The following is a 22,495-nucleotide window of genomic DNA, read 5'->3' as shown; positions in this document are numbered from 1 at the left end:
CCAGGCAGCTGCAGGATATGTGTGTTACGAATAGCTACAGCTCCCTTCACATTGATGGGGAGGGGACGCGACCCCGGGTCCCTCTAGGCGCATCGCCCATGGCGAGGTCATCCCTCAGGGGAATGGGGACGCCAGGCGCATCCAGCCTCCTGGTTATTCTCCTCCCGGCTCTGCAGGTGCTGGCTGCTTTTCCCAGGCCGTGCCTACGAATCACATCGGGATTGCTCTGGCTCTGAAGGGGAATGAGAGAGCAGTCTGCCTTCTGGTGTCACCCTCTGTGACTGTCCGGGGGTGGCCCCATGTGACCTTTATTTATGGACAAGCACACTGTCCTCTAGGCTAAAAAAGCAGAACAAGTCTCTTCTGCAAGCGAAAGCCTGCATGTGGGGCCGGTGGATGGGGCCTGTCTTGACATGTGAAGTATAATAAATCCTTACTTATGAAAACAGGCAGCTGGCCCAAGCACTGTAGTTTGTCAATTTGATTTTTTTTAAGTGTTGCATTAAAATATTATTTAATCTTGACTACTGAGGTTTTTGGCACCCCCTTAAATCCTGTGCCTGAGGCCAGTGACTCATTCTCCTCACCCTGGTCCCAGCTCTGCCTTTTAGCCAGAGAGGCGGTGGATGTGGGTCCTTCTACAGGGGCTCGCCTGTGTGTTTCGAGGAAACGACTATCCCACTTAGCAGACCTGGGGAAGAAAGATCCGCAGTGCCCTGTGTGGAGATGGCATCTGGAAAGAGCGTGAAGACAGACCCTGGTTTCAATTCTTGTTCCACAGCTGTGTGACCTTCCAAAATCATCCCAGTTTCTCTGAGCCTCGGGCTTCCCATCTGAGACGCTGAAATGATATTGACCTTGAAGTAGGGCTGCGGAGATGAAATGAGATATGTCATGTGGCTGGCACTTGGTAAATGGCACTTCACCAAATGTTTGCAGAGCGAATAATCAACGCACAAGATGTTGGTTGAAGGACCGGAGGGTTTTATATCATCGGATTGCCTTCAGCCCAGTGGGACCTTTTTGTCATTTCGTTTTCTACATCAGGTTTTCATGATTTCTGCACATGTTTATGTTCTGTGCTAGATCCAAGGGTGGGATTCATATATAAAGCTTTTCCGTATCCCTTATTATGCTTTGGGCAAGCATCTGATAAGTATTTGTTGCATGAGTAGAAAGGTTATTTTTTTTAAAGATTTATTGACTTATTTGAGACAGAGCAGGAGTGGGAGGCATTGGGTGGGGGAAGGAAAGAATCTCAAACACACTCCCCACTGAGCACAGAGCCCAGTGCGGGGCTCGATCCTGTGACCCTGAGATCATGACCTGTGCTGAAATCAAGAGTCAGACACAACTGATTGAGCCACCCAGGCACACTGGAAAGAAAGCTCATTAATGAACAATGGTATGAATAGATATAAAACCAGGGAGTGTGGTTCTGCATAGGTGACCCGAGCCATTTACCATACTGTCAGCTCCGGGACTCTTAGGAGAGTTGGACTCAAAGCAGATTAAGTCCAGGGACCTTGAATGCTACAGTGACCCCAGTGATTCCCAAGTGGAGAGTCATATGCATAGATCCTTGGTCCTAGTCCCTCTAAGTGGGGGTGGCAGGGAGAAGAGAACTTAATGCTTTTGCTGTTTCCAGGGTTGGTGCATGGAGATTCAGTTAATTCATAACTGCTCAAGAGTCAGAAAGTTCTGGGTTATCAGGGAAAGACGATGCTGGAGGCTTTTTAGGCAAAAGATGTCGAGAGGTAAGCTTATAAAAATGGGTGAACATGTGATTTATTATTCAAGCTGGAGTAATTTTGTAAGTTAAAGGGGATGCTGTTATAATTATGCTGGAATGAAAGACACCAACCCAGGCTGTTCTGGGCAAAGCAGGACACACATTCACTCTGCTTCTAAGATAAACATGCAAAGACCCCGTAGCTCAGCGTTGGAAAGAATGAAGTCATCTGTGCTTCTGCCTGGTGGGCAGCTCTTGTTTCTTTTGCAGGTCTGCCCTTTGCAGCCCACTGCTGTCCGGTGATTGGACAGTTGTGCCTCTCTCTGCCCGCTGTGTCCTCTCCTTAGCCAGAAGCCGCGGTCCCCAAGAGCTGGGTTACTCACCCATGGCCATAGGCTGGCTTTCCTGTTGCACTTGGGATCTCTGTTTGGAAAAGTGATGTCTTGCAGGAGCCTGAAACATGGAATCAGCAGCGGAGAGGCCCACAAAGGCAGAATGCCAAAGAGGTGAACAGCATGGGACGTGAACTGTCTTCTAGATAAATGACTGGTGTAAGCACCGGAAAAGAAATCGAGGTAGAAAATCACTGAGTCCAATATGTCACCTGAGAGCCTCTCCCTGCACCCAATTTACTGTTGAGTAGAGTAAAATCAGGTGCTCAAGTTTATGAACTCCTTCAAATTCCTGTCTCTGGCCCACAAGCCCTCTGTGGAGTCCAGACTCGAATACCCCACGGCTTCCTTGACATCTCCACCGACAGAAATACCAGACTCGGCGTGTCCGGGCAGGGCCCCTGAGCAGCCCCGTCCTCCCACTCAGCCAACAGCAAGTCTTCCCTGCCAGTGACTCAGACCCCAAATCTTGGAGTTCCTTGGGACTCCTCACTTCTTCCTTCACGTATCACTTCGAATCTGTGAGAAAACACTATTCAGAGTACATCACCATCTGACCCTTGCCATTACCTGCTTCAAGCCCCCAGGGTCTCTCATGGGGCCTCTTAGTATTATTACTGCCTCCTAATTCCTTCCACCTGTACCTGCCTACAGTCTTTTTTTCACTGAAGAGTCAAATCCATCCTTTAAAAGCCTAAGTCAGGCTGTGTCATTCCTCTGCTCAAAATTCCCAAAGCAGTTTCCCATCTTTCTTCAGACTAAAACCTGAAATCCTTATTCTGCCCTGCAAAGCCCCACACAAACTTCAGTCACCCCCAGTACCATCTCAATCTCATCTTCTAAAGACACTCCCTCGTTCACATGGCTACAACCATTCTGCCCCTCTTGCCATTCCTCAAATAAACCAGGCATACCCCTGCCTCAGGACCTTTGCGCTGGCTGTTTCATGTGCCCAGAACGCTCTTCCCCCAGATCCGCCTGGCTAAATCCCTCTCTGCCTTCAAGTCTTTGCTTAAATGTCAGCTTCTATGAAACTGCTACTCCCTGTTCCTTTCCCTGGTTTTATTTTTCTGCATAGCATCCAGCACCTTCTCATATACTCTATATCTTACTTATTTTCTGTTTATTGTCTCCTCTGAGTAGAGTATGAGCTCTCTGAAGGTAGGAATGTGTGTCTTTGCTCCCTGCTGTGATCTCAGAACAGGTATCTGGCATAAAGTGGGGATTCAGTGAAGATTTTCTGGCTGAATGAATTCTGCAGCTCTTCACCAAATGTTAGCAGGTGTCAGGTGCATACTAAGTACATCAAGATGTCCACAGCAAGATTTTCCTCTTAACATGACCTGAGTTTTGGGGATGGAGGCACAGCCAACCCTAGTGGGACACAGTAATGAGGCATAGCAGGGGTAAGGGGGCAGCCTGAATCCTCTCTTCTTCTACGCTGGGATGAGAACAGGCGAGGTTTCCCCAGAGCAGGCGATGCTGGGGCTGGAACGTGTTGAGCGAGTGAAATTTTACCAGGCAGTGGAACAGGATGGCCAAGCTGTCCCTCACGTCTCCGTGGGTTTTCACTCTGCATACCGATTCAGAGGGCAAGTGTGGCACCAGAGAAATAGGGATAAGGAATTAATTGTGATAGTCATGTTGCTCAGATAACATGTTCTTTTCAACAGAAAGAAGGATGACCTGACTGCTTCCTGGGACGTAAGGGTAAGTTGGCTGGGGCTGGGCTCAGCTGGGATGGCTGGAACTTCATTCCTGTTTCTTCACAGTGGAGTCTTCCTAGCATCATGGTCCCAGGATAGCAGCCCCACAAGGCAAGCCCCCATGCATATAACACTTACCAAGGGCTTACATCTTGTTGACTTGGCCCAAATGAGTCACATGGGCAAGCCCAGAGTCAGTGGGGGAGAGGAACAATACCCAGGGGCATGGATACTGGGAGGTATGGTTCGTTGGGCTATGACTGTAACCATCTTACACAAAAGGAAAGAAGAGATCACCAACCAGGTCTTCCTAATCCAGGTCCTGTGTCTCTTCTCTTCTGCCTTCTGATGTGTTATGGTTCCCACCTACAGACTTGTGTGTGTTGCTGACCATGCTGCTAGCTGATGGGACCAGGCAGTACCTAAGCCAACACATATATCCTTAGCCCATTACCTTCAGTGAAGTTGTTAGAAAGGCAAGCCCTGACTCCAGCTCTGATTCTGACCCTGAGCACCCAGACCAATTCTGGGTACATGCAGATACCCCTTCTTCTTTCCCTGGAGTCAGGGATAGCACTCTACATCCGAAAAAGCAACCCCCATTGGAGTTTTCCTCAGACATGTATGAGCTCAGTGTCTAATGGGACAATGCCCCTCCACTTTCATGCTCAGATGATCTCTCTAGCGAACAGGTCTCTTATCTGTCATGGCCATCTCTAAGATGGTCTCTAAAGACCCTCACTCCTGGTCTTCATGCCCTGTGTGATCCTCTTCACTTGAGCAGGAGCTGGGCTTACTGACAACAGAATAAAATGAGATGACTTCACTCTGAGAATAGGTTATAAAAAGGCTGTGGCCTCCATCATGGGTGCTCTCCTGCACTCTCTTGGGTCCCTTACTCTAGAAGAATATGGCCCTGGGGTGGTGAGGCAGCCCTGTGGAGAGACCCACATCAGTGAGCCTGAAAGCTGATCTTCTGAGGCCTCTTACCAACAGCTATGTGCATGAGTGAGCTCAGAGCTTATCCTCCCCAGGCCAATTCTTGAGATGACCGTGGCCCTGGCTGACACCCTTAGTGAAGCCTGTGAGAGAGCCCAGATCAGAACCACATAGCAAACATGCTCCTGGACCCCCAACTCACAGGAACTTTGAGACTACGTGTGTTTGTTTTTTCCAGCGGCTACATTTTGGGGCAATTTGTTACACAGCAACAGGTAACTAATACACAATCATATCCTCACTTTGGGACACAGCCCTTGTGAAAATGTGCAGAGCTCAGGACACCCACCCCCACCTCCAGACAGTGAGTACAAGACTAGCTGAGGCAAGAAGGAGGGATGACAGGGAGGGCGTGGGAGTTGGGAGGCTTTCTTTGGCCCCCTGGAACCATTTGCCCCGACTTCCCTTCGCTGGGTGCTGTGGTCTTTCAGAATAATCATCCAAGCAGAAAACAGTCCTCTCAGGGTTAAGAGGGTAGCAACAAGTAATTTAATACTTCCTTTTGATTCGGTTAGTAGCAAAGACATTGACTAGTCTCTAGCTGAGACAAGGAAAGTTTAGCTGTCTAAATTAAATCTCTTTAGCATCATTTGTTTGAACAGCCTGCTTATCTTTGCTCCAGATGCTCTATACATTTTTGTTTCTGTTATTCTGAGATGGGAGGGGAAGCAAAAATTAATTTTCTTTTCTGAGGTAGGTACATCTTCTGGACCTACCCCACACGACTACTACAGCACATATGGTTTCAAGCCACTGCGAATAGTAATGGATCTGCCTGACTTGGGTGAGCACCGGAGCAGAAATTCTCCCTCCTTTTAACACTTTGGCTCAGCGAGGCAGGCCAAGCCCTATAATCATCATTGATTATCTCATTCGGCATGACTCCTGGGAAATCTTGGGTGAAAGCAAATTGAATTGGATATTTGCTGCAGCTCTTGTAAAAGGAGCCCATCTTAGATTAATTTCAGGCATGATGGCAGCCTAGAAAATGAGGTCCCAGAGTTGTGTGGCCAAGGGGGCTGTCTGGCAGTTGTGAGAAGATCTAGCTCTTAGGAGCTGTTGTAGGTAAAGGCTTTATAGCAAAGCACAATCTTTTAACATAGAGGATTAGTCACAGAGGGGAGGCTCCTTCATAGATGAGCTTGCCTGGCTGGCACAGGGAAAAGGCTGATTGTTAAAAAGATTAATTAAATAAAGCCCACATCATATTGTTCCTGTGGGTGTCCTAGGCCCCCTCGGGAGAGAGGGCTGCACCAGGTCTCTCGGGGTATGATCTTAGACATAAAGGGAAAAGAAGCCCTTTTGTGGACTTTGGTTCATTCCAAGCAATCCCTAGCCCTTAGTGGGAGAAGATGAATAGGCAAAACTGAAAAAGGCTAGGGGTTTATTTAATGAGAAAGGAGGATTTGGGGCTGGCTAGTACTGCTGGAGTCCCAGTGGCACTGCTGAGAGACAGAATAGCACACAGACTGGAGCCCTCAGCCACCTGCCCCCCTCAAAAACATCCTGCCTGACCAGAAGTGGGGCCTTTCTGACCCTAGTGGAGGAGATCCCAAGAGGACAATGGTCATGACATTGGGTGACAATCATGGTACCAACTGGAGAAAGCCAATGATGTGAAATCAGCATGTAGGCACCAACCCTGCTGGTGGATGGAGCAAATGGGTATCGCCAGGCAGAGCGAACAGAACTCCTGCTGTGGACCTGGCAAGATTTTATGGGCAATAGCAGAGCACTAATAATGATAATGATGATGGCACTAACACATCCTATCTAACTCTCTGTAGAGAGATCTGGATATAGATAAGTAAAAGTCCAGCAAGATAAGTGTTATTTGTGGTGAAAAATGTTGGTACTCCACCAAGATCACCTTGGGTCCCTTTTCCCCCATTTTGGGTGTGCTCTTGCTTCTGACAGTAAGCACCTGTACTACTGTTCGTAGGGTTTCTCCTGGGCTCATGGAGCTTGTTTGCAGACATGGAAGTGCCTCAGCATTTATATCCATTCTCTTCCCACAGCCCTTAACTGGTGACTAACAGGTGCAGTGACACACCTCTGGGGAAGGCCAACAGGTGGGGCATAATTTGCCACCCAGAGTGCTCTTCAGAATTAGGCTGAGGATACCCTGTGCAGGACTTTTTTTTTTTTTTAAGATTTATTTATTTATTTCAAAGAGAGAGAGAGTGGGGGCAGGGGAGGTGGGGGGGTTGGGGAGAGAGAGAGAGAGAGAGAGGGAAGTAGACTCTGTGCTGGGTGTGGATCCCAATGTGGGGCTCGATCCCACAACTCCGAGATCATGACGTGAGCCAAAATCAAAAGTCTGTTGCTTAACCAACTGAGCCACCCAGGAACCCCTGCCCTTTGTAGGACTTTTGCCTGAGATTACACTCCTGCTTGGCTTCCTCCATTTTGTCTCTCCTGCTTCTCCCACTCATCAGTTTCCATTTTCCCCAGGAGTGCTTCCTGAATAGTACAAATCCTCATCTTGGGATCTGTTTCTGGGAAACCTAACTTAAGGCATTATCCCTGATGTGTAAGTTAGAAGCTGAAGCTTATGGTAAGGTGAAGTCACTAGCTTGAGCATGGTCACACAAGTAAATGACTGGTTTAGGATCAGTCCTGTCGGACTCCAGAGTCCATGTTCTTCACATCACTCTCAACAGCCCGTTTCCAAAGGGCAAGTGTTTGTGTAGGAAAAACTTGGAGAAAACCTCACGCTTATTAGCATACCTTAGTTCCCTGCTAGGCGTGTTTCTTGCCCGTGGGACGAAGAGTTGGTCAAGACACCTCTAATAGCAGCATCCTTGTAAGTGGATTTGTAGCTTCTTCTACACCCAGATTATCTTCTGTGCCAACATGGTGCCGACATGTGGGAAATATCACGGTGAGATATCATGGTTCCGTGTTCATTTCCTTTGAAAGCTAGCTTCAGCCAAAGCAGTCGTGATCCCATCATTGCTATCTGCCTACAGAAGAGCTAGCCAGGTCCCAGGGGAGATAAACTTGGGAACCTGATAGAGCCCAAGCACTGGCCTTGGTGCCAGAGCAATTACCTAAAATTGGCGAGGTATGAACAGGATGGCAAAAAGAGAGGCAGAGGCTAGAGACCAGGATTGCTCCGGACTTAGAAAGACCTAGATTGAAATTCTAGCTTAGAAACTAGCTGTGAAGCTTCAGACAAATTATTTAACTTCTTTGGGCCTCATGTCCTCATCTGCAAACTGGGCATCTTAAATGTCCCTAGTTTATAGAATCACTGTGACTTTTGAATGAACTAAGGCATGCAAAGGACCTATTGTAAGGATTGGTACATGGTAAGTATTGAATCATGGTACTTGTGCTTTAATTAATAGCTTAATGGCAAATAATTTTTGCTTATTTTAAGTAGAAGGGAATGGTCAGGAGACTGTATCAGATATAGCTGGCGTGTCAGTGTATCTCAAACTCTAGCAAACTGCCTGCTCATTAACCAGTTCTTGTGCCTGTGATCAGGGTGAGGGAGGGGAAGACTTGTATTATAAAAGTTCCATTTTCTCATAGGAGCAGTGCCTTCCACGGCCTGCTCAATGATCATAGCACAAAAGAGGGAACCTATGGCTGTGAAGTTTTATATTCTGGTGGAGTTCGGTAACCTCCAGACTTACTATTTCAGGTCAGATGGAAGCTCTGCTTCAAGCTATGGTTTTGGTCAGGTCTGCTCATGTGTCTGCCTTCTGGGGCTCAGGCTGAAGGGACAGTGGCTCCCTGGACACACTCTGCTCATGGTGGTCACAGGCCAAACCATGCCAGCACATGTAAAGTCTCTGCATGTGTTACATTGGCTAAGGTTACATTGACCAAAGTAATCACTGGGCCAAGTCACACACCAAGTAGATGAGGAAACATATTCTGTCTAGAGTAGGGGAGGGTCTCCAAAGTCCCATGACAAAGCTTGTGGATGAATAATTTCATAGCGAGAGAGGGAATGAAAGAGTCTAACAATAATCCAATCTACCACGCAAGAATAATGAGACATCACACTGTGCCCAGAACTAGGACAAAAGACAGAGACAATCAAAGAGAGATCAATGTTAGCACTAATGCTCTGAGCATCTGCTATGCAGTCAGGACAAAGAACACTGAAATTACCCCAAAGGACACCCAAAGGTCTCTCTTTTCTATCCCGACTTGCTGATGATTATAAGTAAACAGATAAAAATAAATACACACATGTATATATTGTAAATTAGTGATACATAAATGATACCTCCAGGTAGATAGTCACTACTATGGCTAAACTTGGCGGTAGGGGGGTGGGGAGGGTTGGTAGCAAGAGAAACTGACAGATTCTTGTTTGAATAGAATTTTAAGATAACAATCACAATTTCTTGAGCTGTGTAGGATTTTTTATGCAGGTTTTTGCTTGTTGGTTTTTGTCACTTGAATTCTTTGCAAGTGGCTCTGTTTGCCTTTTAGCTAAGCAAAGCATTCCTGTAAACACATATCACTGAGTTGCATGCATTTTTGAAAAATTAAAATAGTCAAGGGCATATCACCAGGCTCCAGAGCTCTTGGCCAATGAGGGTACCTGGCAGGAGTCAGGGCTGAATGGGGTGTATCGTCCTCCTGTCCTTCCCAAAGTATGATGTCATGGGAACTATGAGAAATAGCCATCACTGTACGCAATGGGGTTCCTGGGGGAGCCACCCCCTGCCCACCTAAGGATCGAGCTAAGTGGGCAGGGGGAGAACCCCTAAAAGGCTTCTGGGTTTCTTATCCCAGCCATGTTTGAGCCCATGCTTAAAGGTCCTCAAAAATACACCTTCCCTCTCACTGACTGTCTGGGTAAGTTCCCGATGGAAGGCTGCTGACTCGACAGAACTTCTAAGAACAGGGACAGACAAAATAAACCTTGATGAAATGGATCTTGGCCTCTGCTGATGAAAAATGGGGCATGATGTGACCAAAGCACACGCTGGAAGTGTGGGCCCCCTATGTCCCAGAGGTCAAGACTGGCAGCCCGAGGTGGAACTTGGCCAGCCGACATATTTGCTGTGCCAGGTGAGACTGTGGACTTGTCCCTTCCATGCAGCAGACCCTCACTGTCGCCTTGCTGTCCCCTGCCCACTGGATTGGTGTCTGTTATCTGACAGTCCTTGGAGCGATGGAAGCCTGTGACAGTCCTGAGCCTCGTCTTCCTCAATGGCCCAGTGTAAATGGGGTCTGTTCCACGGGGTCGTGGGGAAAATCTAACGCAACCATGTGGACAGCATGCCTGGCATGGGTTAGCACCTCATGGACTCAGTTTCTCTTTCTTGTCTTGTTTCCTTTTTTCTTGCTTTCCCTTTTCTCTTTCCTGTTTCTCATTCCTCTCCTTTTTCCTCTTTCTTTCGTGATGCCTTGATATTTATTTTATCTCTTATGTAAACTTTAAATAGGTTTTTGCTTGTCAGTGGGAGCCCTGGGTTATTCTGGCTTATCCTGAAGTGAAAGTTATATTGAGTGTGTCTTCTGGTCCCCCACAATTTCTGGATTGAAGGAGACATATCTAAAAGACACAAAAGTGGTTCAGCACTGAGTTAGTCAAGATAAAGTTCACTGTTCTTCTTTGGATTCATCCAGCTGGTGGTTGAAGATGGTGGCCATGCATCTCACCTTGGGCATCTTACAGGTAGTGAAATTAAACTGCCTCACTATTAGAATAGGAAATAAAATATAATTCCTGTTCCTTAAGACCCACCTAAATAAGTGCATACTGCAGGAATAAAATAGCAAAGGGGAGTTATCAGAGACTTTTAGAACTCAGTAGACGCAGGAACAGACTCTGCTAGCTCCTTTCTTTTACAGTTAATGAAACAGAGGCTTATTAAGTTAAGGGACTATTCGTGGCACATGGGTATTTAGTGCCAAGGACCTTTGCACTAACTGTCCTGTTTTCATTCATTCCTTACCTTGCAAACTCGCTGATTACAAGAGTCTAGGAGGTTTTCGGTGTCTGCATTTTGAATAACAAGAATTGAACTGTAGATAATAGGGGCAAAGGTTACATATCAATGAAGAGATTATTGAGAAACAATGCTGACCTTGGTAGTGAAAAGAGAAAAGAAGGTACTGCAGTAGTATTCATATAACCCAGAAGGAGGGGAGGGGAGTCTTCTTTGAGTTCATTGAGATCAGAGGATAAGCCCTGATTTAGATACTTTCCAGCTGTAAACTTGAAAATGCCGTTAAATTTCCTTAAGCACTGTTTCCCCTCATTTGCAAAGTAAAGGTAATTATTTTTAGCTTCCTGCTTTGAAAGGTTATCGTGAGTTTCCAAATGCAGATGATTTAGTCCAACAAAAACATTTACTGTGCACCTACTATGGACCTACAGGCACTAGAGATTCATAGATGAGCATTGCAAAAACATGCTACATATGCTAATGGATGGAACACCTGTGTGCATAAGAGAACAAATCATTATTATGATGACCACCTTGAGAGTTGCTCCCTCCTCCCTGGAAGCAGTGACTAGAAAGATACCTGTTGACACTTCCATCACCCACACAGCTCAGAGCTCTAGAATTTGTTGCTCTTGGTAGTTACAGAGCACATAAGACATTATCAAATGGTCATTGTTTAAAACAGTGCTTCTAAATTTTTTTCTGCCTTTATATATATATGTGAGTTTCAGGGGCAACTCACGTGTTGTTCTTGATGAAAAATCATGATCCAGAAGGGAGAGTATAAGACAGAATATTACAGGGTCAAGGACTGAATTTCTCAAGTTGCTTCATTCTCACCTTGCTTTAGGGTTCTGGATGACTTACTCAATTTTTCTGAATTTGATTTTCCCCCACTCTACAAGGGGGAAGAATCTTGCTCTGCTTGCTCCGAAGGTTCCATGGGGTTTCAAGATGGCAATGGGTATGAAAGTTTTTTGTTTTTGTTTTAATTTATAAGTGCTTAAAAAAAAAAAAAGGTTAGCAGTAGGCCTGCAACCTTTTATTTGGGATATCTGGGAAAGAAAAAGATAAACCAGACAAGTTCCCTTGCCAGCTCACTAGTAACCAGATTTCCCGGAAAACACAAATGGTGATTTACCATTTGGTAATACCATTTAGTAAATGATATTTACTAGCAGAAAGATAAGGGAGAATCTTTGTCTATGAGCTATTATAGCAGGATAAACCTAGTCTGTGTCAGCTGCTTATTGTAAATAAACCTGAAATTTATGTATTTATGGGACATGGCTCATTGGAAAATGTTTCATAAGCTATGTAATTTATTTGCCAATTGCTATGTCTTACTATTGCTTGTAAACTGAGTCAGAAGTAAACTTGATGCTAGGTCTGATCAGTGATTTACATTGAATCTCATTTGCATTATTTTGTGTTATGTTAGGTGCCATCAGAAGTAAGGTATGAAAGGACAGGTATAAAAAGGAGGTATTTCATAACTGAAAGGACTCCTCTGTTCAAGCAATATATTAGATGCAGTGCTTAAACCTCACATGTGAAATCTTAGCCAAAGCAGTCCTAGTGCAGAAGAGAACAGACAACTGGGGAGTTGTGTTGACAATCTTAGATCTTCCTGAAGGAACAAAGTTTGGCTGTGTCTGGCTATTTCCAGTAAACTTTAAATCAGAAACAAATTTGGTACTGGGTGTCATCAATAGTTTGAGTTGAGTCTCATTTGTTTAGTTTCTGTGCTTCCTCACAGATAAGGCATTGTCATCACATCGTTTTGGGCATCACTAAGGAAGCATCCATAAGACCCAATCCAGTCTTTAGGGTAAAGATTTTGTGCATGTGTGAGATATAAACAAATGATAAAGACAAACGCAGACTCTACAAAACAGTATCTTAAAGCCTTTAAAGCTGGGTTGAAGCTGCAAGCTTCAACGGGGGTAGAAAGAAAATGCCTTTATTGACTGTTACAATCAAAGAAGCAACAAGTTAGAGCCGGCTCTTGGGAGGATTCTTTGGTCACCTGTTTCACACAGTGGGTGTGGTTACCTATGGCCACAGCCATAGATATTCCACTTGATCATTCTTATGGTTGGAATTTCCCCTCCCAACAAGATCCTGACCAGCCCTCAAATCATTTGTGGTCTCCTTTCATGCCCATTAGGACAGTAACATTCTGTGTTATTGCTTTCCCTGTCTGCTGTCATTACTTTAACATATATGGCATATGTACATCTCAAAGAGGCGAGCCTGGACTCCCTTCCCAAGTGCTCTGCCCCCTTCTTCCTTTCCTCACACATTGTCCGTCACCATTTTGAAAGCCAAGGGATAAAGGCAAAGACAGATGCCAGAGATGGATATTCTCTTTAGTCTAAATAAAAATATTCTTTAGGGGGTTAACCCAAAAAGGCAAGAAAGAAATATTTTATCTTCTTGGAATTTGCAAAGTCTCAGTTTTGCAAGCCCCAGACAGAGAGGGAATTGGAGAGAACAGAGAGCGGTTCTCCACCTTGACTGCAGAATTACCTAGGGTCCTTTAAAAAAATGATATGCCTGGGCCCCACTCCAGAGTATAGAATTTCTAAGAGTAGGGCTCAGGCGTGCAATTTAAATGTTTCCTAAGTGTTTCTAATGGGTAGCCATAGTTGCAAACCACTATGATAGACATTTTGTGGTCATTTGTTATAGTCCATATGAAAAGAATCAGGCAGTTAATGTATTCGGGGGCATAAAATGGTTCAGGGCTGAAATATTTACTATTGTGAGAGAAGCTACATAAAATGGCAACCCAGCTGCAGACCAGAGCATTGTCACTCCATTTATGAAACAATTTATTTTGATGTTTATGGCACTAACAAATCCTTAGATGGTACTATCTAGTGAGAATGTGTTTAGTAACCTGAGTCCATCTATGAGCTAGAGAAACACCCTGATTTGACTTCTCTTTTGGCAAGTTTATCAGCTTGAGGAGGACATTAATGTTTTTACAATTTAACAAAATGATTTGCACGTGGGATCTTATTAGAAAGTGTGAGATCCAAATCATGTCAGGGACAGAACCCTGCCCACTTCCTTCCCACTTGTGGAGCTGACACTTCTGTTCTCAGGAGAAAAAGCACTGAATTTGTATGTTATTCCAGAAATTCTGAACTGTGCAGTCAACTGGATCACTTTAAGGACCCAAATGGGAGACATATTTGGAGTCAATGTCTGCACATAAGGAATTTCTCTCTGCATAATTTTGCTCTTAAGGATGATAGAATGAACTCTACTTTAATTAAATGCAGAGGGAACACTAATCTACCTTGAAAGGCACCACTAATCCACTTATTGGCAGCCAAGGTACATAGATACTAATGGGACTTTCAAGAGAACAGGCACAAGAGGGAGACCATTTCTAGGAAATACCCACTCATGGAATAGATACTGTTTTGTATATATCCCTCATGTCCAATGGCTACCAAGCAACCCCAAGTTAATCCATTATACTCTGCTTAACTCATGGCTGTGTCTTCATTAGGGGGTTATGTACATGATATAAGCAGTTTTTGGTAAGCAAATGATATTAAGAAATTAAGAATCTATTTATAATTTGGTTCTCATGCCCAATTGTACATTAGTTTGGTCTTTGTTCATAAACTTTTGTTTATGTACTCTAAACTTCAAGTTATTTTTCTACATATTATTATAGTTTTGTATTTCAGCCCTGTGGAAACTTTAAAAAATAAGGTATATGCTACTGCATTTATTGGTGTTACCATGACTGTTTTTATTTTCTTTCCTTAAATAGACATTGGAACTTCTATAGCAAATTACTCACTCATAGAATATAACTGTTGTTCAGGAAATGCTTGAATATTTTCAGCAGAGAAAAGAAAAGTACATCATCATCATTTTTTTGGCAAAGTAGCTTAACTGTCTAAGAAAAATCCATACATACACCGTGCATACACTGTTATTCTTTGTACACTCTCAGGACTGGTCCAGGAAACTCTTCAGTCTTCCTGTTCTCTTTATTGGAACCTGAGGAAGGGAAAGACAAAGGAAAAACATGTAGAGCAGGAAAAGAGAAGGATCTCAGGAAAAAGGGAACAATAAAGCAGCCATTAGCAAACATATACCATGTCTTTAAAAATATAAACCCCATCCCAAACAACTTCACAACCTCCTCTGTTAATCTTGCAAAGCTCCATTAAAAAACAAAAGCACAAACAAAAAAACTCCTTATGTGATTCAGATAGACTCAAAGTCTATATTTGACAATTATGAGCTCATTTGGTAGCTAAGGTGGTAAGAATACAAAAAAATATAAAAGAATACAATATATTGATTGTACGACTGGTACATTCACTCTCTTATTATGCATAATGATTTCATAGGATAGAGATTATTATATTCCTTTTGTACTTCAGAAAAGTGTCCTAGAGTCACACAACTAACACAACTAGTGAATTAGAGGTTTGAACCCTGGAGTTGTCTTGGAGCTGGTTCTAAGGGAGTGTAACATGAATGCAGCAACTCTGAGCAATGCATATCCTGAAGACACTGGAAAGTGACCAAAAGCAGGCAGAAACTTCTATCCTTTGAAGAAAGGACCAGGACTGGGTGAGTTTTTTATTTTTTATTTTTTACAACTATTAACCTGAGGAAAGACCCCACTCAGTAGCAGATGGGTAGACTAAAACTTGATGAAACCCACATAGCCACTGCAAGGGGAGGGGGAATCCTAAAAAGGTGAGAACCAAAAATGCAGAGCCCCAAATTCTATGTATAAACTCACCCCATTCTCTTGCTGACTTGTCAACCATGAATACATGGAGAAGAATCCAAGTATCCCACTAAGGTGAAAAGAACTTATCTGAGATTTCAACTGCTACCCACTGCAGGAAGCATAGAACTTTGAGTTTGAATACAGCTAAGTAGAATGCCTACTAAAACAAAACAAAAATAATAAAACAAGGCAAAAACAAAACTCTTTGGAAGAACATAACAGAATCCAGTGTCTTTATAACATAACATACACAATGCTCAGAACACAATCTAAAATTACTAGACACAAAGAGGAAAACATGATTTATACTAATAAAAAGGCATTAAATAGAAATAAGTCTCAAAGAAGAGAAATTTCATGTCTCAACTCCCCTGAAGCACCATAGCAGCGTGGCAGGGAAGGGAAATAAGCTAATGAAGATGATAGGCTGGGGGATCATCTGTGTGTGGGAATGGATGTTGCAAGGAAGAATCATCAGTCAGAAGCACAAGTTCTATGGATATATGGAAAACATGGCTCCCTCTACCCCAGTGTCTCTCCAACAGGTGTTCGTCAACAGTGGGCCTTCCCCTCAGAAACAGTGCTTGTGGTCAGGCAGGTGCAAGGATTGGGATGACATGGTTCACCATGGGACCTTGATAATGTATGGATAGAAAGCCAGCCTTGTCTCAGAATGGGGCTGGAATCAGTAGGAACGGGTGACTACAGTGCTGCATTGCTGTGAATTACCATGGAATACTCAGTTTCACAGTTGTCATAAAGAGAGTATAGAGGGAGAAGAAAAAAGACCAAAATGTTTTGGAGCTCCAACATTAAATGGCCAAAGAGAGGAGGGTGAGCCTAAAGTAGAGATAGTGAATGGCCAGGGAGGTGGGAAGGAAACCCAAACCGTGTTGAGTCATGAAAGTCAAGGAGGACATGGATCTCTATCTTCTGGTGTCTCCATAGCAGGTAAAGCTCAACAACAGGTTTCCCCAGACAGATGCAGTGCTTATGGTTAGGTATGTACAAGGATTTGGATTGCATGGTTTCCATGGTGCTCTGGTCACGAGAAAAGAATAGTTCAAGAAGGAGGGAGAGGGCAGTCATTTTGAATGTTGCTGACAGATCAAGTACGGTGGTCAATATTTTATGCCTCCATTTATTTTCTTATAAATAGGACAAAATTCAGATTAGCAGTTCTCATTTAGTAAAGGCATTATTTTTTTAATAAAGATTTTATTTATTTATTTATTTGAGAGAGAGAGAGAGAATGAGCGGGGAAGGGGGGGGAGGGATAAGCAGACTCCCTGCTGAGCAAGGGGCATGATGAAAGACTTGATCCCAGCACCCTGGGATCATGACCTGAGCTGAAGGCAGACGCTTAACCAACTGAGCCACCCAGGTGCCCCAGAGGCATTCTTAAAAACAGTGAATGTACTGATGGTAAAATGTTTATTACATTTAATTCCTAAGTCCATTCTATCATTAAATACTATTCCATGACTCATCCTGCACTCATGTGAGGGAGTTTATGTGCCAGGGTGGAGACTTCACCTGCCATAATGGCCCTGGTCGCAAGCCCATCCATAGGAAGACATTTCCTGATGAGAATGTCTCACTGAACCATATGAATTTTGGGATCTTATCCAAGATAGATGATGAACCCCATACAAATGGTTCCTGGTTTTTAAATCTACACTGTTAAGACTCAGTGACCAGAAGGCAACTATATGTCTTTGATATGAATATTTTGGAATCTATGAAATGCTTTGGATCCAAGATTAGATAGACAACAGGAAGATTACTATTGATAAGCAAAGGCAAATCTCATAGATTTGATTTTGTGTTTTATCTTAACTACCAGACAATTCCTTCTTCAGCTAGAGAGAACACTTTCTATCCTCTAGTTGTTCTCATATCCTGTAATAGTTGGGCTGTAAGTATTTGTTGTAGTTCTTTGGGGTTCATATACTCCTTACCTCCTTCCAAGTTGAGATGAATTTCATGTTGAATTTTGTTTATTAAATAAAATCTAAACAAGAAACAGTATGCTATGTTCCTGTAATGGTCAGTTCCTCTCACCCCCTCAAATACAACCAAAAGAACAATGCTGCAAACAACAATGACATGGTAAAAAGCTTCCTGATTGGTGTTACAGAAGGGTAACTTTCACTCCCAACATATAGGAGATTAAGGTTGTTCTTCTGAGGGTTGTACCCTCAGAAGGTAGTTCAAGGTACTTCAGTACGTTGATACGCTTCAGGTAGCCACAAGATTCTTAGTAGGTTGCTCCCTTTATGTGTTATGAAATGTTGAGTGAGGACATGAAAACTAATTTAAAATATTTAAAAGAATAAGAAGGGGAAGCCCTTTTCTGTCTCACCTTATGGGACAGCTAGGAAAAATGTTAGAAGTTTGCTTGGGAAAATTTCAGCTCAGTTTAGTGGAAGACCTGCTAAATTTGAGAGCTTGAGTTGCTGTGAACTACCCCATCACAGGACCTGGGGTAATGTGACCATCAAACAGATGATCTAGAAGGTCTTATACTGGGACCATGTTTGGAGCAGAAAACTTCAAAGATGCCTTGTTTACTAATCTATCACTTGCCCTTACAGGAGTCTCACAACCAGATGACCCACATTGTCTTTATTAAAGACATGGATGATTTTTTAACAGTTCTCTCTCAACTACAGACCTCAAAGTTCAATTCTGTTATCAAAGCATGATGCAAAGTCCATCAGACATGCCCATTCAAACCCCGTAATAGGGTTGTCATTTCTTCTCGTTACTTTATTACTTTTGTTTCTATGTTTCTTTGTGATTCTCAGAGACAAGTTCTTGATTACAACAAAAAAGTTCTTGTGAGAAAAGAATGCTCACCAACATGATGTTTTTATTTTTTTTATTATTAAGCAAGCTCAGAAGGAAAATTATTTATGCCAAAGATTATGGTCAAGATATTTTGTTCTACAATTAATTTTCCATATCTTTCATTTCCTCTGTGGAACACTAAAAGTGCATGGTTATTGGAGAACTCTGTTTGGGGTGAATCAGGCTCAGGTCTTTTTAATATTTGCCAATCCTTCTCCTTGACTTCAGATGTCATGCTTAAGCATATGTTCATGGTTTTCCTGAGGCTTTATTGAAGGATAAGCTCTTGGAGAAAGTAATGGGCAACTCCTTATCTGTCTAGATTGTCCAGGTTTACAAGCAGAGAGCATGGGGTCTCTGAATGGTGATTTGACTTTATTTATTGGAATAAATAGCAATTAGCTCCTTACTCCTTACAAATGGAATGAAGATGTGATCAACAATTTTTAACATAAAAAACTTCTCATGCTAGCTGTGCCTTTATTACTATTGTGGTTTTGAAATTCAGTCTTCACAGGGCTCCTACTTCAAAGACTACTAACCAGAAGTAAAAAGGCCACTGCAAACTAGTTGTGTGATCTTGGTTAATGTGTTGCTTAATGTGTTTGAATTTCACTGATAAGATACAAATTATCTGATCTTCCCCCCACCCTAAATATCTTGCTCCTGATGTTATATAATTCAAATTTTCAACGTGCATTCTGGGTTCATTGTATTTTATTATTCTCTTTGCTTTTGTCTTCATGCAAAATATTTTGCTAATGAGCTTAGAGTTTAAAATGAAGGTGTCTTTATTCCTGTTCTGTTAAAATTTGCACTTGTTCCTTAATACTTAGTTTTCTATTTTCAATTCCCTATTGAATTTAAGCCAACTCATGTGACTTTTAGATTAAAACAATGCGAGCAGAATGACATATGTTACTTCTAGGATTAAGAGTGAATGATGAGTCTTCATCCTCCCTCTCTCCCTCCTGCTACTGTGACTGGCTTGGGTTTCTGAGTGAAGGTGATGTGGCTCAATCCCCTCCATCTACAAGTAATGCACATGCAGCATAATTAAGTCTGCTGTTCACACCACTGAGCTCTAGGGATTGTTTGTCACTGCAGCATAACCTAGCCTATCCTGACTAGAACAACTTCCTTCAGCCATTACGAGTAGATTATTGACAAATTAACATTTTGGAGAATTTATTGTCACTTAGGTCAGAATTGACAGATAAGCCATACCTCTGACATGACATTGTAATACCACCTAGGAAGAAACTTAGCTGTTATAGATGATTAGTTTATCCATCACTGGACAAAACCCTGCAAGTGATTTAAACTAAACAAACTTTTGGTTCTAACTAGTACTATTTCTAATCTTCCTGCAAAATATTTAGTAAGTGGCAAATTTTAGTCCATAGTGAATTATAAAGGGCTGCTTATATTAAGATATAAGAGGTTATATGACAACTGTTAGAAATTAACAAGCCACTCTGAAGACTTCATATATTTTTATTATTGTTATTTATATTGTCACCAATGACTTTTGAATGAAATAACATTTGCTACAATTTTTTGAATCATTTTGAGGGTGAGAGATCTGACTCTAAATCCAAATTTACCCAAATGACACAAATTCTCCAGATTAGCCATTTAAAATAATTCCCTTGAAAGTAAGACTTGGAAATGCACACCATAGGAGAAAGAAGAGTTTTTCAAGTTTGCTAATGGCTGCTTTTTATTCCAATTCTCCTGGGATCCTTCTCTCTTCTTGCTCTACATGTTCTTTCTTTGTCCTTCCTTCCCTTAGTTTGTAATGAAGAGAGCTAGCAGCACGGGAAGAATAAAGGGTTTTCTGAGCTGGTCTTGGGAGTATGCAAAGAATGAAGGTATGTGCTAAATTGAGCCAAGGTTTAGGGGTACAAAAGCAGTTCTGAAGGCCAAAGGGGAAATCAAGCCAGGGGCCACAAGTGCAGTCAGGAAAGGCAATTGACAATAAGAATCAGCAGCAGGGCCTCTGGAGAATCTTACAAAACAGATTGCTGCTTTTTTGCCAGCTTCATTGTTACAGCTGCAAGATCTGTAGAGGCATAACACAAACCCCGTGGGATTCAGCTGCCATTTTGTGACCTTCAGGATGACCTCTAGCCTGAGCTTTAGACCAGAATTTCTCATGACTCTCCTTCCCTCTCAATTCAGCTCTCCTTCACTACTGTGTCTCAATGAATAGCCTCTCTTCCATCAGTGTTCTAAGCCAGAATCCTTAGTTTTATCCTCAGTTGCTGTATTTCCCTCACTTTGTACATCTAATCAATCCTGATGTCCTTACTTGAGAAATACCTATTCAATTCAAAATTCTTCTCTGTCCCCACTGTCTCTGGTGCATTTTCCCACCACCAAACTTTTCCTGCTCTATTTCATCTGATACAGGAGTCCAGAGTCCACCTCTTATAGAGGAAATGGGCATGCCAAATATCTCAGCTGTGGCAGGGTAGAGAAATGATGGGTTGTTTTATTCTGAGAACCAATGAGCTCCTGAGGAGTTAGTACAGAGAATTTAGGGATAAACTGGTATGAAGAAACCTGCCAACATGGGGGTTCTTTCTGCCAGGCTCCTCATCCCCCTCCAGGCTCTAGAGGTCCTCTTTCCTTTACTTCTAGGAGGCAACACAAATCCTGGCCCAAGAGTGAGACCCAGAGGAATATTACTGAAGGATTTGTCCCCAAACTCTGTCCTAGAGCACTTCACTTCCTGGAACGGTTGACACTGGATATGACCACTCATTTTAAGAAAGACTCTGCCTTCATTCCACAAAGATGTTGTTTTATGGCTTCTACCAGATATACTTGAATAGGTACAGAACACTTAATATTTGCAGGAATGACATAGAGAAGCCAGGGATGGAAAGTTGAGGCAGGAAATTGGATTTAAAGGGAAGGCCCTGGAGGGTTGCTGGAGGGGTCAGGGGTGGGAGGGATGGGGTGGCCAGGTGATAGATATGGGGGAGGGTATGTGCTATGGTGAGTGCTGTGAATTGTGTAAGACTGTTGAATCACAGACCTGTATCTCTGAAACAAATAATACATTATGTTAAAAAAAAAAAGAAGATAGTAGGAAGGGAAAAATGAAGGGGGGAAATTGGAGGGGGAGACGAACCATGAGAGTCTATGGACTCTGAGAAACAAATTGAGGGTTCTACGGGGGGGTGGGGTGGGGGGATGGGTTAGCCTGGTGATGGGTATTAAAGAGGGCATGTATTGAATGGAGCACTGGGTGTTATATGCAAACAATGAATCATGGAACACTACATCAAAAACTAATGATGTAATATATGGTGATTAACATAACATAATAAAAAAAATAAAGGGAAGGCCCTGGAGCACTCAATCTGAGATTATCAAGGGCCTGGTTTTGTAGAGAGGGGACAATGCATGTTTTCAAGCAGGAATGAAACTCATTCCAAAAAGGGTGAAATTGAGTGCTCCTATGGAGTTGGGACAATACCTGTATTTGAGTAGGGAGAGATATATTTTGGTGTATTGCTCTTAATGCATGTACTTCTTCTAATTTTTTAATTAATTAATTTATTTATATAATAGCCTTTGATACTTTGGGAGGCAGAGGTGCAAAGAGATTAGATCAACAGTTCCCAAATACTCTTAAAATTTGTTTATGTGGGTTATTTTTATTAGTATTTATTAGAAATTAAAACACAAAAATTTGAAACACAAGACTACACAAACACACATTCTATTATCCATTAGTGCAATAACAACATCACATGTCTTGTAGTCTCTCAAAAATTCTACTTGTGAGAGAATGATGGTGAAAAGACAAAGAATATCTTGGTATTTTTAAGAAAATAGATTTGACTTTGCATAACCCTGAAAGGGGACACAGGATCATACTCTGAGAACCACTGCATTAGATAACTATTCTGACATGGCTGGTAAGTGTGGAGTTGGTATTTCAATCCAGATCTGACACTAGATCCAATGTTCTTTTTACTTCTATCAAAAATTTCACACTTCATAGGAAAGAATCCAGGCTCTTACCCTTACCTAGATGCCCTGGAAAAGAACAAACAATAGAAACCCACATATTAGGCATGACTCATCTTTATTGG

The sequence above is a fragment of the Callorhinus ursinus genome, unplaced genomic scaffold (assembly GCF_003265705.2).
Source record: "Callorhinus ursinus isolate GAN/ISIS: 27379988/994484 unplaced genomic scaffold, GSC_fseal_2.0 scaffold29, whole genome shotgun sequence".
NCBI classification, from domain to species: Eukaryota; Metazoa; Chordata; class Mammalia; order Carnivora; family Otariidae; genus Callorhinus; species Callorhinus ursinus.
This window is presented reverse-complemented; position numbering follows the sequence as displayed.